The following is a 16,907-nucleotide window of genomic DNA, read 5'->3' as shown; positions in this document are numbered from 1 at the left end:
ACTCTAGCAGTTCACAGAATAACACTGTTTATTAGTACAAATGGTGAAAAATTAGTAAGGGTTGTTGGTGACAGGGTCTGACTGCAAAAATATGTTTTAAAGCAATCTACTGATTATTAAGCAGGCACAAGCTCTAATATGAAGCAACCTACTACTATACTATAGGGTAAGCATGAACACAAGCTCTAGTCCTAAAAGCAGCATTTAACATGTGTAAAGTATAATTCTGTGGAGAGGGGAAGATAGCCTCAGCCGCTCAACTGATCCCAACAGTTTTGATGGAGCTTTCCCGAAATTTTCCCCCTTACTTTTATACTATTTCTTTATGTTTAGGTGGAGCTTGAGTGGCTTTAGTCATAAACACCTTTTATTTCTGATTGGTGTAAACTCCTCTCACCATACCTAATGAGGCGGGAGCATGGTCATGGTTTGGCACCTGAAGAAGGGGTTCTTGGCTCATCAGCAGAATGCCTTGTTTCTCCCTTGGCTGACAGGTACTATGCAGTCTCATGAACTTTGGTATTACCACAGTGTTCCCCCTCTCTGCCGGGATTTCAGTGGAGAGCAGCTGCGCAGTCTTCACCTCATGCCACACTCCATTCCATCCTCTGAGCAGATGATTATCATTGTACGTGGAGCATGTGAACCGCATGCCATCCAGGCACTAGCATCTGCAGTTTACTCTAGAATTCTTAGTCTCCTCTAAGTTTTAATCCTATGAATCATCCCACAGGTGTTTTGCATTATACCTCCTGCAGAAGACAGACTCTTACAGTGCTAAGAAGAGTAAAGAAATGATTGATAATGTAATCAAAATTATTATTAGTCCAGTTAAACTGATGTTAATACCTGTATGCCAAATTATATATTTATTACAGCTAACTTGCATTAATAATATGGTTAATTATCCTGATTTATTTTATTTTCACTCCTCCAGTGTGTTGATAAAGCCAGTATCACAAGTGCAAAAAGAGTATGGTGGTACTGGTAGCTTTGGATGCTGCCTTTCTTTTCAGTCTATATGTGAATATTTTGAAGCGTTTGTCAAAACCATCAGGTTACTTGTTTGTTCTTCATATGCTCTCAATTATATTATGTAATTCATATTTATTACACATTGAATATTTCTTTGTTCTCTTAGATCCCCTAAAATTGGTTTTACCATCTGCTAAGCGACAGACAGTTGACCATTTGTGACTAGTATCTATAGCTGAGGGTCTGGGTCTGAACTTTGAAGGTCCCTGTGGTTACTCAAGGCTCCACTCCTTTATGCCACAATCCTTTTTTAGTGTCATAGCTTGTTCTGCTGCACACCATAGCTACAGATGGGCTACTTTTGGCTGGGATAGAGTTAATTTTCTCCACAGTATCTGGTATGGGGCTGTGTTTTGGATTTGAGCGGGAAACAGTGCTGATAACACAGGGATGTTTTAGTTATTGCTCAGCAGAACTTACACAGAGTCAAGGCCTTTTCTGCCTCTCACACCACCCCATCAGCGAGGAGGCTGGCGGTGCACAAGTATTTGGGAGGGGACACAGCCAGGACACCTGACCCCCATTGTCTTCAGGAATACCCCAGGCCATATGAAATCATGCTCAGCATATAAAGTGGAGAAAAAAGAAGGAAAGGACAAGGATGTTTGGAATGATGGCGTTTGTCTTCTCAAGTCACCGCCACATGTGATGGAGCCGTGCTTTTCTGGGGATGCTGAACACCTGCCTGCCCAGGGGAAGTGGTAAATGAATCCCTTGTTTTGCTTTGCTTGTGTACAGCTTTTCCTTTACCTGTTAAACTGCCTTTATCGCAGCCACAAGTTTTCTCACTTTTACCCTTTCAATTCTCTCTGCTGCCCCACCAAAGGGACTGCCTGAACAATGAGCTGCTGCTTGGGGCTGAGCTGCTGGATGGGATTAGACTGTTACAATCCATTATTTCCATAAATATATCAGCACAATGGTAACAGTAGGCATCACTCCACATCACTGGGCAAAGATGATCTACAACATCTGATCATTCTCTGAGGGGACCAAGGAAGTACAGAGAAACAGGCTTTTGCTGTTCTTACAAAAACTGTGGCCTGTTACTAGCATTTTCAAGGTCATATTTTGGGACTATGAGGCTACAGATGCTTCTAGAGCTTTGTGACATTGTTATCAAGATCAAAATTCCTTTTTCCTTGGAGCTGGAATGTCTTATCAGAATATGTTATGATACTTAGTTCAATTAGTAATCTTCTAATTATATCAGTTTTGATTTCAGGATATTATAAAATAATTTTCTCATATTTTTCTTTTAGTTTTGGAATCTTCAGAACTGGCCACAGTACTGGAGCAGCTAATGAAGTTCTCTATAAAACTCATGTTTAATTTTTGTTTTTACTTGGATGTAATAGTAAACCCATTAACAGTTCTAAGGATCTTAAATATTATGCTGATCAGTGTCAATTTTAGTCCTACGGACATATTTGCATAGCAGGTAAAGAGATGCCTCAGCTTATTTTGTATACTATGGCCAAAAGCAAATTCAAGCTGACTCCTTTGGCTGTAAAAGTAATAAAAAGATCTTATGTCTTCCTCGGACATGATAACAGTGTTGAAATTCTTAAAGACCTCTCAGAAGAGAAAATTGAAATAGGCCCAAGAGATGTATGGAATCAGAATAAATATAGTACAATATCTAGCTAGGAAATGCATTGAGAAAAAAATAAGTATAACTAGAGTTTAGAAAACAATTTTGAAATAAGTTCCTGAAGAAATCTAAACATCAAACCAAATTTCTAAGGAGTCTGTAACACAGTACATTTCAATTATACGAAAGATTAAAAATAAAGGAAGCCAGAGAGATTTACTGGAAGCCTATCCTTTCATACTGGGTTTGCATGGATAAGCTGTGGTAGCGGGGAAGCTACAGGTGCTGTCCCCCTCCACTGCTGAAGGGGAGAAGGAAGAAAATTCAGGAATACAGTTGAGTTTGGGAAGAAGAAAAGGGTGGGACTGTAGGTGTTTTTAAGATTTGGGTTTATTTCTCATTATCCTACTGTAATTTGCTTGGTAATATATTAAATTTATTTCCCCCAAGCTGGGTCTATTTTGTCCATGAAGGTAACTGGTGAGTGATCTCTCCCGGTCCTTATCCTGACCCATGAGCCTTTCATTCTATTTTCTCTCCCCTGTCCAGCTGGGCAGGAGAGAGATAGAACAGCTTTGGTGGGAACCTGGTATCCACCAGCTGACAATCACCAATGTCAATCCACCACACCTTATATGAAAACATAAATGATACAGGCCTTTTTATTACTTGATATAGTTTGACATATTAGAAACACCAGACTTATTAGGCATTTACTAATGTGTCAACTTACACAATTTTATCTTATGAGTACAGAAAAATATGATAGGAAGAGGAACAAAGGAGTTATTAAAATATCTAAACATTGCTAAAAGAAGCAGAAGCACATTCATTTAAGCAATGATGGTAAAATACTGCACTGCTCTTCAAACAAAAAAGTGCACAGTGACATGCAACTTTTGATGACCGTTATCTTGAATATATTTGTTATGAATGCAGTTCTTAGTGTAACATGTTCATGTAAAATGTGATTTCTGACCACAGCAAGCATTACACACCTTTGTCTATACTAGACAATCAAAATCAATTAACACCAGTGAACATTTTCTTGGTGAATATGTTGAAAAATAATATGAAATTTAACACAGTCAAACCTTAAGGACTGTGCAAATCCTGCAAAAGAAAAGGGTGAAAAGAAAAACATGGTAAAAATTGTTGTTAAACATCTAGTGCCTGTGTTCAAGAGAGTGTTTAGTTAGATGACAACTTGCTACAACCCTTCCTATGGCCTGGAAGACCTGTGGACTCCCTGGTGATATCCATACAGCTGAACCATCCCCTCAAAAAGAATGGCCTGCATCCAAGTTGTCTATTGAAATAAACCCAGTCCTAGTCACTCCCAAATCACAACTGAGAATTTTCTGGACAGAGGATGTCTCCATACCAGGAGGTTTTTTTACAAGTCAGTAGGAGGCCTGTTTCTGGCACTGTGTCTCCCTTGTAAGTTGTAGCCTTATCTCTGGTCCTGTCTGAGGCATCATCTCCATTCTGCTCTCTGGAGTCCTTGGATAGACCCTGAACATGGTTCATCCATTGCACTGGCTTTGGCTGTTAAAGGACTCCATTCCTGCCACAAAGATCAGACTCTGTGGGACTGTGCTTTTTGGTGATGGCACCACTTTGCTGGGTTTGTCCTTGATTTGTGGCTTGTTCCCATGGATAGAGCAACTCTGTTCTTGCTGCTGCACATTTATTCTTGCTGCTGCATGACTTTTGGTATCTGTATCAACCTGACTACTAGTGCAAATGGATTAAATAGAACCGGGGATGATCCTGAAGTGACAAACAAGTGCTTTTAAAAAGCAAGCCTCCTAGGCAAGAATCTAGGATTTATTACATCTCTCTAGACAGTAGTTCTCATGTGCCTACATTGATAATTTTCATGTTCTCTTTACCCGCATAAGTGGACAATTGTATCAGTGACTGGATGAGTATGGAGCTTGGTCATGTTATGGGAATTTAGAGCTGGTTTTGTTTGCTTCAAGTGAATTGTTTCATAGATAACTGGACTGAGGAACTTTTATATCCTTGAAGCTTGCTACCTTTTCTGCCAAAATTGGTACCAAAGTAAGAATTAGTCTAGTTTTGCAATCCTTATGATCACAGGAGGCTGCACAACTTTAAGTCAGAGGGGTGTTGCTGCCAGCAGTGTTTCAAACATCATGACCATCCTACATTCAAAGTTCCATATATAATGTAGCTTCTTACAGAGGAGGTAATCTCAAATGTTCATTAATCTGTTATTGCAAACAGATTCCTTTTATTATGACAAGTTCTCATTGTGTTTAAATCTGGTTTCTGAGAAAAATCAGAACTTTTTGTTTTCTGTTTTGGTTTTTGTTGTTTTGGATACAAAAAAAGTAACGCAGTCTTGAAATTAATAGCAAATTATTTTTGTACTCACACTTGAAAGACATGTTGATATTGTGAATATAATATTATTGAGATTCATTACGAAATTACTATGACAATTAATGTCAGCTGTGAAATACCAGTTCAGGAGTAACTCTCATTTTAAAATAATATCATTAGTCCTTGTCATGCAGAGAAATGTAATTAATGTAAATTTAATTTGCATATTCCCTGCACTTTTTTCTTTTTTTAATCTTGTAATCACCACAAGTAATTTTTTCAAAAAGGTGACCTTAATAAGTGATTAACAATTGTTAGTTTATTATTATTAGTCTTACTGTAAACAAACAAAACCTCAGTTCCAAAAAAAAGATGCTCGAGAAGCAGAAAACCTAAAGGTAAAAAAACATTAAAATTTACATATGCAAATACAGCCACATAATTCACACCAACTGTGAATCTCCGTAAATGATTCTTGTTGACCAACAATTCCTATCATGCTGTCTTAGATATTTTTTTAATCAGGAAGATAATTCTGAGTCTGTGATTAATTATTTCTAATAGACATACGGGTCAATTTATCTTCCTTCTTCTATATGAATTATTCACAATCATGTTTCTCAAATATAGCAACTATTCAAAGACTATTTTCTTCAGAGATTGGTAAATAGGATGTTCACAAAATAAATATTGTGAGTGTATTTTAAAGATGAAATTACAATTATGTTCTAATTTCCATGGTACAAATTCACAGAAAAAAAATCTTCTTACATCAATGAGTAGAAGACCAAAGAAACGGAACCAGTTGGGACACACCAGGAATTCTCTGAACACAAAGAATTTCCAGGGCCTGAGAAGCCCAGAATTGAAAGTATAAATATTTAATTTGTTGAATTAATTATTAATTTTATTTGAATAATCTGTCATTGCAATAGAAAATTATTCTCATTGGCACATCTTCTTTCCAGTAACTCATTTGCTAGAATATTCACAAAAAGTGGAACATAAAGCAGTCAGTACAGTGAAAGAATTCATTTAAAAGTGAATATTCACAGGAAATTATTTGCCCAGTTGGCAGAAATAACCGCGTTAGCTAGAATAATTACTGGATATCTGAACTATGTAATTTTAGCCAAGACACAAAAGCTTTCCTATGCAAAAAGAAATCATGGGGCTTGGGATATTTTAAATGAGCTTTTGATATTTCCTCAATCATATTTCCATATGACATGTGTCTTCATTGCTAAACTAAAAGTCACTGTCTGAATCTGATTCTGTTCTGTCAGAATTGAATTAGTCAATGTAGTATGATATAGTAGCAAGTAGCCCCTAATGTTGACATCACTACTAGGGACTGCATTTCTATGAGAACTGATCTCTTATTAATAAGCCTGAGAGCTTTGAAACCAAATGCTGTGGCCATAAATTTATTCTGAAGTCATAATTTATAAAATCTGTGATGTGATACATAATGGCAACAGTTTGCTAACAAAAAACTAAGTTTAACAGCAAGCTTCATCATATTCATAGTCAGCATAAGTCAGATGTTATTTTTGACTTTCCAAAGTGTGACAAAAATTTTCTTTTGTAGTTGGTTTCTTTCCTCAAAAAATTTAAGATTTTTCTTTTGATCTTCCATGCTGTGGCTTTGGAATTTAATATTCTAAGGTTATTTTATCTTCCTATGACATTCCTTACAAATTGAATGACTATTCTAAGATTACCTTGTTCAGACAGAATTAAATAATACAACATAATTATTTAATATTAACATATACTCTGCAACAGCCTTAGACTATTTCTTAATGCAATTAATTGGAATGTTAACAAAAAATGACAACTGAGTAAAAGTTTTTGAATAGGCTAGTTCAAATTACTTTAATGGAAAAGTAATATGCAACTACTTCCATGTTTTAGAATAAGACTTTAGAATCATATTATTCCATTCAGCACATTAAATTAAGATGTTCAAGCTTTTCTTTTCTCATGTTCCTGTCTTTCAAAATGTCATTCTGTAATTTTGCCAACAATTACTTTACCATTTTACAGAACCTGTCTATCTACATGAAAAATGGTTCTTATCAACCAATATTACTGCTAGTTCATGCTTAAAAAACAACAACTAAAAATTATATGGAGTAACATTCTCCCACAGTTCCTGCTGGCTTAGAGTACTGGATGTCACTAAATTACCTCCAACTCAGACAGGTAAAAACTTGCCCACTGAATTTCCCAGCACCTTGACAATTCTGCTTCCCCTTTCAGTGTTTCCCACATTCTCTGAGTTTTTAAATGAGGACTTGATATCTTCTGGAAAGTAGTCTTTAAACTAATAGGACTCCAAAGGTAAAAATTATGGCATTAGGACATACGGTTTGTGTTATTCAAAAAAATATAGTCTAGAAAACAGAACGGGTTTTCTTTAGTCATAAATCAGGTAAATAAAATACTTAATTCTGAATTTGAAATATGTTAATTTGAAAATTCTTTGAGGATGCTGAAGTATTCCATTTTCAGTCCACCAACAGTGTTTCATGTTTATAACAAAACCCACTGTTTTCTAAAAGTACTTGACACAGCTACCAAGAGCTCCATATACACAATTTCTTCTTTTTACTTGAATGTAGTCCTGCTCATTGTGTTTCAGATATAGTCCATGGCTCCAACGTCTCATAGATAATTCTGTAATAAAATCTGTAAATAAATAAAAAGGAAAGTCAATGTTCATGGTTGACACCAGTTATGCTATGTATTTCCAGTCCAAAGTCTAACAGTGAGAAATAGGTCAGATAGTGGGAAGAAAAGGGTGATCTAACTCTTCTCTGACTTTTGCTTTTGTGCAGAATTCTGTTTTACTGACATGGATATCAAAAAAAGGATAGAAGTCAGTTTGAAAAGATAGAGTAGCTCAGATCAGTAAGAGTTTATCAGTTCTTTACCTTATTACTAGTTTTCTTTTGGTGTCTTGTCTACAAAGGAATCATGTCATCCAGATGCCGTTAGATTATTTCCAGTATTTCTGTCATGGCATCACTCAATGTTATACATAAAGGTTTCTAGAGGAATTTGAGAAACATAGTTTCTCATAAATGTATTGTCTGAAAAAGAGAAATGAACTCTCTTAACCAAGGTGAGTGTTAGAGAGTTGTAAGCTACTATATACTCACTATTTTAGTGCTCTGGAAATGAAGTTTCCCTTGAAATCAAAAGTGCAGTGACACACTGTTAACCAAAATAAATTAGGTGTAAGAAGCTCTGTGTTATGTTTGATGTGGAAGGAAATAACTCAGAAAATTTCTATCTATGAATACAGTGGCATTTGCAATTTCTTGGTGTGATTCCACACTGTGGAGTAGGGCTTTAAAGTTCTAATTCTATATTATTCTGTGATTATAAACTTTTTTTTGTTCTCTACAACCCTGTAATTAAATGGCCCACTGACCAGCTCATGCCTTAAACACAAAACCCGTGACAAAGTTTCACTAGCAGCTAAGGAAGAAAAGTCCGAACATAAACTGTTACGAACATATCAGGTACTCTACTGTACTTACCCTAGAACTAACAAAGGAATTTAACCAGCTTAATCAGTAGTAGTATCAATCCTCTCTCCCTGTGAAACATGTTTGACCATTTACTAGCCAACCTTGCCATTTATTAAAAGACATGCTTTTTAAGAATTCTAGCTGAAAACTATGAGAATTTCCCTGGTATATATTTTCATGATATTTAAAATTAAAAGACAAATTTCTAAACTTATTTAGTAAAATCTTTATTGCTTTGAATAGACACTACCTTTATGGAGAACACGCAGTGTCAGGTGTTATGTAGAAGACCATAAAAAATCTATTTTACATTCAACTTAGTCAGCATGGTTAATGATTAATTGCTGAGAATAATATAATTTTTCACTGTGTTTAAATACGCAGGCACACTAAGCATTTCAGAAAATGATTCTTCACTCTTTTAAAAGAAGTTCCTATAATTCTCACCTTACACTGTACAAGCTGCATTAAGAAGTGTCATTGAAGAATTATTCCTTCTTCAGGATTCATGTGTCTCAGGGACAGATACAGATATATGTTCCCTGATAAAATAGTTAACTAATCCCAGTTTGACATTATTATGAGAAATTCTGGTCTCATAAAAATGGTTTGGGAGAAAAAAGCAAACAAAGCAATATTCCCCAAAATTATACCACATTAAAAATAATATAGAACTTTAAAATCACTATGTTCTCAGAACAACAGAAATGCTTCAATATTCCAGTGAAGTAATAAATGATTAAATGTTTTTACGAACTTGAATCAGTTCATAGTCTTGAACTCCTGATAGCTGAAGCCTAAGTGTCAGAATAATGACAAACCCAGTTCTTGCACAATTGATAATCTAGTTTTGTAGTTTCATGTGACAAGACCACATTTTTGTGTACTTACTAGTGCAACTTCTCTTGGCTGTAGGCTATGGCTTTTAGAATTGTCCTATTAGCTTTTCAAATATCCATTTGATGTTCAGAGGATTATTTTGGCGATCAGGATACCATGATCACACATTACTCAGTCCCAGGTTTCCCCTTGTCTCTATCTCTCTATGTCTCATCCATGTCTTGCTGTTATACATTTTGGTCTTTTTAAAGGACCTTGCCCCTACTGTGCAAAAAGCCAAGCTAAAGTAAGAGAGAAACCACCATCGCGCTGTGCAAATATCACTTTACCTGCTAATCACTATCACTTCTTAATCTGACAGAATGGATTTGTCTTCATAACCCCAGATAATGATTTACATTGCACTACAGCTATCAAATGTAGGCTGTCAGGTTTCTGTGACAGGTTCCTGTCACATTTTAGGATAGGTTGTCTGGTTACCCGGCAAGTCAAGAGTTTTCCATCAGGCATATATTTACACCAGAAGTTAAGAAAGGAACATTAATTGCACTACAGTACATAAGACTCCAAATGATTCCACTCATACAGGATACATTGATTTATTGCCAAACCAAAGAAACCCCACAGTAACTAAAGTATATCCATTAGAGATGGAATGAGTAGATTCTTGTCCATAACTTCACTGGCCAGTTTTCCTGCTGCAAGGCATGGGGTTCTACAGCTTATAAAAGAGCCTAGTTCCCACTTTACCTGCCCTCTTCCTCTGTTTTATGTAATTATATTAGGCTACCATTTACATGAAGTTGACTGTGTTTAAATGTCCTGTCATACGGTAGTCTGAAAAAACCTGTTTACTTTTTAATTTCTTTAACTTTTAACTTCTTACCCCAGAAATTTTGCATCTGCCATGCCTTTGACTTGTTTTTTCGTAGTATCAGTTGTCTTTGCCTTACGCTATCTCACGTCAAATGGCATTCAGTATCACATCCATGGTGATCAAGCATCTGAGCCTGAGCTTAGCAATACATCTCTTTGTATTGCTACTGCAGAATAAGAATGACAGAGAGAAAGTACAATATGTGTTCTAGTCATTTAAGCAAAATACATATGTAAATGACATTATTTCAAACATTATTTCAGATGTTAGCAGATAGGAGTTCGAAGCTGAGGATTCTTGACCAAAAATTCAGGGATTCCTTCATCACTGGATATAGAGAGATTAACAGTATTTGTTCTGTCCCTTCCTTGGAAAAATGTGTGTTGATGAAGATACAGAAAAACTATTTATTCTCATACATATTATATATGCTTGTAACAAACGTGGATAGAGCCTTCCTAAATCTTCGTTTGCAAAGCCTAGCCATGAACATTATATATGCATCACATCTGATGGTTTATTTTATGGAAATTTTAGTGTATTCAATAGCAAAAATATTTTCAAGAAACTCAGAAATTACGTAGGAGGGCAATGGATAAAAAGCTGAGGGAGCTGAGTCTACAAAATATATATTAAGATATCATTTAACATTTCCCTTGTTTTTCATTTTCTACAATATCTGCTATGCTATAACCATATCATTATTCCTGGCTGTCACCATGTTCCTGCATTCCTAATGGTATATCAATATTTGTTTGTATTTTCAGGCAGATATTTTTTGTGATTATTTTGTATGTCAAAAATCAGACAGCTGTCTTCCAGATACTACTCTGATAAGTTTAACTGGTTTTTATGCAGTTATGAGGTATTTTAATTCTAGCCCATTGCTTAATCTTGATAATCGTGTTGTCAGTCCTTTAAGCAATTTATTACAATTGTTCTATTATACATGAAAGCTTGTAAAAGGAAGGTTCCCATCAGTGGTGTGCAGCTTAACTATGTGCATGGCTGTCAAAGAGCAAAATAAAATGCATGTCACTACGAAAAAGAATGGAAAGAAAGAGCTAGAAAATCATGATATAAAACATTACTCTTCTTTTTTCTTTTATGTTTTCTCAGAATTTCAACATCTTTAGCTAATATAGTTTACAGAGATTTGTTAATTCACATCTGGTAATTCCACAAGGTAATTGTGGAATTAATAGGTTGACATGTATTGATTAAATAAAAAATGAAAAATAGAATAATGAAAAAATCTATTCGTAATGAGTAAGACCTCCTTCTTTCAGCTAATAATTCATGAGAGAAGAAAGAGACAAAAATAAAGGAAAAGGTTTTCATGACAGAAATCTTGATCTGAACATGCTGAATTCAAGAATTCAAGATTGTCTTTTTCATCAAGAACATGGGCAAAGAAAACTTTGAGTCCAATCACCTGTCCAAAGGCACATTCAACTGCATTTCAAGTGCAGTGTCATCTTCCTCAACTATTTTTTGTCAGTGCTATTTTAGCACAATCAGGACCTTTTTCTAACCAACTTTCTGGAAGATCATTTTATGTAACTGCCTCTTTCAGAATTTATTTTTTTTTCAGAGCAGATGCATGTTGTCACTGCTACAGTCAAAAGGTTAGCCACTTCAATACTAAGCTCTTTCTAAAGTTATGTTCAAGCGTTCTTTTGGTTGGGTGGATGGGTGAATGGGTGATTTGGTGGGTGACTGTAAGTAATTTTTTATTCCAAGAAACATTAAATAATTTTTTATTAGGAACTCAAAGAAAATAGCATTTAATTGATTACATCAACTCCTATCACAAAAGCATATTTGTGTATATTGGGTTGTTTCCTCTGTTTTCTTTCATTATTGCCCACGTAATGGGTGACATTTATTTATATAGACACAGACCTCTATCCTATATAGTGGTCTCCAACACTTGTCTTGCTTTTCAACAGGAGTGAACATCAAGGATGAATCATTTGAAAGGCACACTGCCTCAGTGACCTAAGACTCCGCTACGTGTACTAGAAACAGCTACAGACATTTTGAATAAATATCTGGTACAAAAAATATAAATATGTGTATATGAATAATATAGATAAAGACACACAATATTTGCCATAGCATCCACCTAGAACTGTGCCCTTCGGATGACCTTGAAAGGCTTTTAAATCTATGAATAGTTATATAAAACTAGAGCGAAGTAGCAAATGCATTAGAAAAGAATGTGAATGCATTAAAAAAGAATGCCATTTGAAAAGACAGTATCAAAAGAGGCCAGGAATGAAAACAAGTTAAAACTACCATGAGACCAAACAAAGCAACAAAACTAGTTCCACACCTACAGAAGAACTAAGAAGAAGAGAGCTTACTCCTGTTATTTGTTTGATGGAAAAATAAACATAATGGATGGTGCAAGGAAAGCTGAAGCGATCAATGCTGTCTCACACTCACTTCATTCTTCGCAAACAGAATAAAAACAAAGAAAAAAAAAAGATTACTTTTGACCAGACTCTGAGGAAAATTAATTTTAACATGGAGACAGACATAGACAGAACGTGTAAAAAAATATCTTTAAAAGACGCATTCAAATCCACAGGCTCAGATAAAATTCTCCCCAAGGTACTTAAGGAACAAGCTAATACAATCCTGTAATCATTAGTCATTCTCTAAGACAAACTACTGAGCATGAGAAAAGTCCCAGGGTATTGAATATGGCCAAACATAGTATTTATTCTTTAAAGAGAGGTGAAAGAAGAACCGAAAAGTTATAGATATCAGTCTGATTTCAGTACATGGAAAGAGTCTGATTTTTTTAACAACTAAACATTTTGTGAGCTCCTAAGAGATAATAAGATCTGAAGAAACAGCCAGCATACTTATGCCAATAACAATATAATTTCCTTCTTTATCAGAATGAATGCTCTTGTAGGCAATGGGAAATACTACATCATTTATTTTATTTTTTACATATAGGTTATATGGGATATTCTCTTATAGAAATGAGAAAAATACAGTTCAAAGAAAGAGAAAATGTTTCTGAAAAAAAGTAGGGTTTTTTCTCAGTTCTTTACTAAAAGCAGGTTAATCCGAAAGTAATCTTATATGAGGTTGTTTCAGCGTGATTTTATTCTATACTTACACTAACTTAGATAAGGGAATAAAAAATATGTGGATGAAAATCAAGAGTCATCACAAAATAGGAGTAATCAAAAATACCTTTGGGGCAAGGATCGGACTTCAGGATGATCTTTGCACATGGTAGCTATAGCAAAAATCATCAGGACGGAATTCAGGCAAGAAAACTGCAAAGTACCATTCCCAGGAAGAAAGAAATCAAAGTCATCAGTGCGGCATAGAGACAAACTGACTATAGGCTGTCGTATGGACACAAAGGTTCTCTAGGATAAAGCTAATTGGACTCAAGGCTATCATAAAATTTCAGAATGATTCTCTGAAAAGTATTCTGCATAGAACTCAAGAAATTATTTCCCTCAGTACTGTGAAAGCTTCATCTGAAGTAATATATCCAATTTTGGGAATGACACTGAGGCAGACAGACCAAAGACATTATAAAGCAGAAAAAGATATTTAGAAGACATGATATAAAATTTGTTTTCTACAGATTTTTAAATTCTAAAATGGGAGACTGTGTAGAGACCTTGCCTAGAGAATTGCCTTTTGGGCTTTTATATATTATAAACAAGATTGTGATCAAGTATTTTCCATGTCTACTAAAGCAAGGACAAAAGTATAATCTCTTTGATTAGTGGTAAAAAGATATTACTGGATGCCACAAAGAAATTCTAACACTGTGATAAGCACTGAAATTGTCAAGCTAGGGGAAATCATTGAAATTTACTTCCTTGGAGATTTTTAGCAGACTTCTAATGGACATAAAAGCATAAGAATAGCTGAAGCAGGTTAGTCCGCAGCTACAATTATCCAGGACTTCAGGGGAGACAGCCATATGGTCTCCCTGGGGTGAATGAGGTAATGTTTCATACTCTCCTGGAGGGGTGGGAGGAAGTGAATGTGTGAAAATGGATAAGTGCCTCCCTTAGAACACACTGAGACAAGATATTTTGACTCCAGGAACAATAAATCAGGAGTATTTTGGTTGTGTTTGATAATCTTGGATGGATTTTTCTTCTCTGAATTTTTCTCGTGAACTCATTTAACATTTTTAGCTTGCCCAACATCCAGTGCAAACACTTTTCGCAGTCTTATGTGAACTATCTCCAGCTGCCTGGCACCTTCATTTTAAATTGCCTGAATCAAAGCAAAGGATCAGTTTCACATATAAAAATAACATGTTGAGTCTTTATTTCCTGCATATGTGTTTGCAATAGCAATCATCAAATATCTGAGTCTTCATATTCTTAATTGCTTAACAGGATATATAACACTAGACCCTCTTTTTCTCCTTTTTGTTTTAGTATTTTTTTAATACTAAACTGTAGGTTTTACACAGAATACATATAATCAATTCTAACATATATCATTGTAATAACCTTTGATTACATTAATGGATTTTGAAGAGACTTTTGGTAACAGTAGAATGCATATATTTTTTGGTCCTAGAAAGTGCAGAGAAAACTAAAACATTAAAGAATGTGGTTGAACAAGAAAAATCCTCTATTTGTAATTTACCCAGTAAAGACTTGGTCTTAGCTGGTATAATATAGATTTGACAGTAATATTTAGACCCACTGGTCTTAAAAACACTGAACACACAACATGTTGTCCTCTTGAAGAAAAAAATGTTAATCATGGATCAGCCCCAGCAAGTCTTTTCCAAGCTCTGTGAATCTTATCATTCCAGAAAATGTAGAGTGATTTTGTTAGAAGCCTCTGGTTGACAGACATGGAGAGAGGCACAGAAGCAAAGCCTGTCAGTGCTATGTAATCAAAACTGGGCTGTAGTGTTCTGCCTATAAGCTTTGAAGCCTTATGAGTATCATGGACAAAGTGGTACTTAAAGAGAAAGCTAAAGCTAAAAATAATGGGTTTTGATTATCACAAAGTACACTGGGGAGGTTAAGGTACCATTGCAGATGAGGCTGTTCATCCTTTCACACAAAACCAGACAAAAATAAGAGAATATTCCCAAAAAACCCAGATTTTTAAATAGTAACTATCTTAAAAAAGAAAAGCTTAATTTCTGTAAAAAATAATCTTTAAATAATCTTTAAAAATTTTACCAGTCCTTTATGTTCCTAGAAGCAGAACATCATAATTTCTCCATTAACTCTTCAGTAGGTGTGGAGTCTTGCTGTAATGATGCTGATGTGTTGTTACTTTGTTACATATTCTGCGTGTTTTGTGCATATATGAGACATGACAAGGCTTACACACAGGGGTTAAACTTTGCTGCTGATAGCCGGAGTTTGTTTTTACTAGGCCTATTCCTTTATACTTTTCCTTTAGTAGCATCTTGATGGCTTTTTAATAAACAGACTATTAAAAAAATTACTTTAAAAGTATTCAGGGCTAAGTACTTCATGCTTATTAGATTTTTAGTAACACACCTATTTGCTAGCATATCAAATGATAATAAAAGGTAATTTACATGGATCTGCAATAAGATTTTTAAAACAGTGTTAGGACAATGTGTGCAATAATTTTAATTACTTTTATTGCTTTCATTATTTAAATTAAACATATAAATGTTTGGGTTTATTGGAAAACTATATTCCTGCAAACTGAGAATCCAATTTCAAACACTTTTTCTGTCTCACTAATTCTCTTTAAAGAAATTCAGTTGATTTGCCATTTATATTTTCATTTAAGAAATTCTATTCTCATTTATATTCTTTGAAATCTTAGCTTTGAAACAATGTAAATGAGATCAGAATGTGACCCAGTGAAAATGGTTTGCCATCAAAGGATTCACACTTCAAGCTGTGTTATGTAGCTTTCCAAAACTGACATCTGGCCTCTTGGCAGGTTCCTCAGGCAGCTGTGCTGGTGGCTTAGAAATTGCTGTGGGTCTGCCATATGCAATACCTGCAGTTTGGCTGCTTCAGACTTGCTCCAATTCATTGCCCTACTGAATAAATTTGCTTTGAATTATTTTCTATTTGAAATTATTGGCATACAATTCCTTTTTTTTTTTTTTTTTTTTTTAAATTTAATCAGAGATGTGGTTAAAAAGAAGCATTCCAACTTCTGCTGTGTTGGCTTTGCTAAAGAAAACAACTCTGTGATCTAAGAATATCCCTGTGCTGCCAGCTGCTATTAAACAGACTTCCAGGATCTGACCAACAGGTCTGTATAACTCACCCAATACCCCAGATTATCTGGATGAACATACAGCCTGTATAGCTCTGGAGTATTTTCAAATTGGCTAATTTTGTTTCCTAGGACAGAATTTGGTGTACGTATTCATTATCTCATGAAACTTTGAAAGTGTTGAGACGTCAATAACACTGACAGTATTTAAAAACACGGGTTGCATTCAGGGAATATTTGTCTGTTTGGTATGTTAATAAGATGAAAAATGGGACACAAATTGCAAAGACTGACAGACATGAGGTCACAGAAAGAGCTTTGTGTTCTTTAAAAGGGTGCCTTAATCAATCTGTTTTTCTTCTTTGTCTGCACATCTCTACACAGAAGCATTTAACGGTTGTATTGCTTTAGCATCAAGCGACCCACACTTCTAATA

This window comes from Chiroxiphia lanceolata, chromosome 5, assembly GCF_009829145.1.
Source record: "Chiroxiphia lanceolata isolate bChiLan1 chromosome 5, bChiLan1.pri, whole genome shotgun sequence".
Lineage (NCBI taxonomy): Eukaryota > Metazoa > Chordata > Aves > Passeriformes > Pipridae > Chiroxiphia > Chiroxiphia lanceolata.
Note: the sequence above shows the minus strand (reverse complement) of the source record.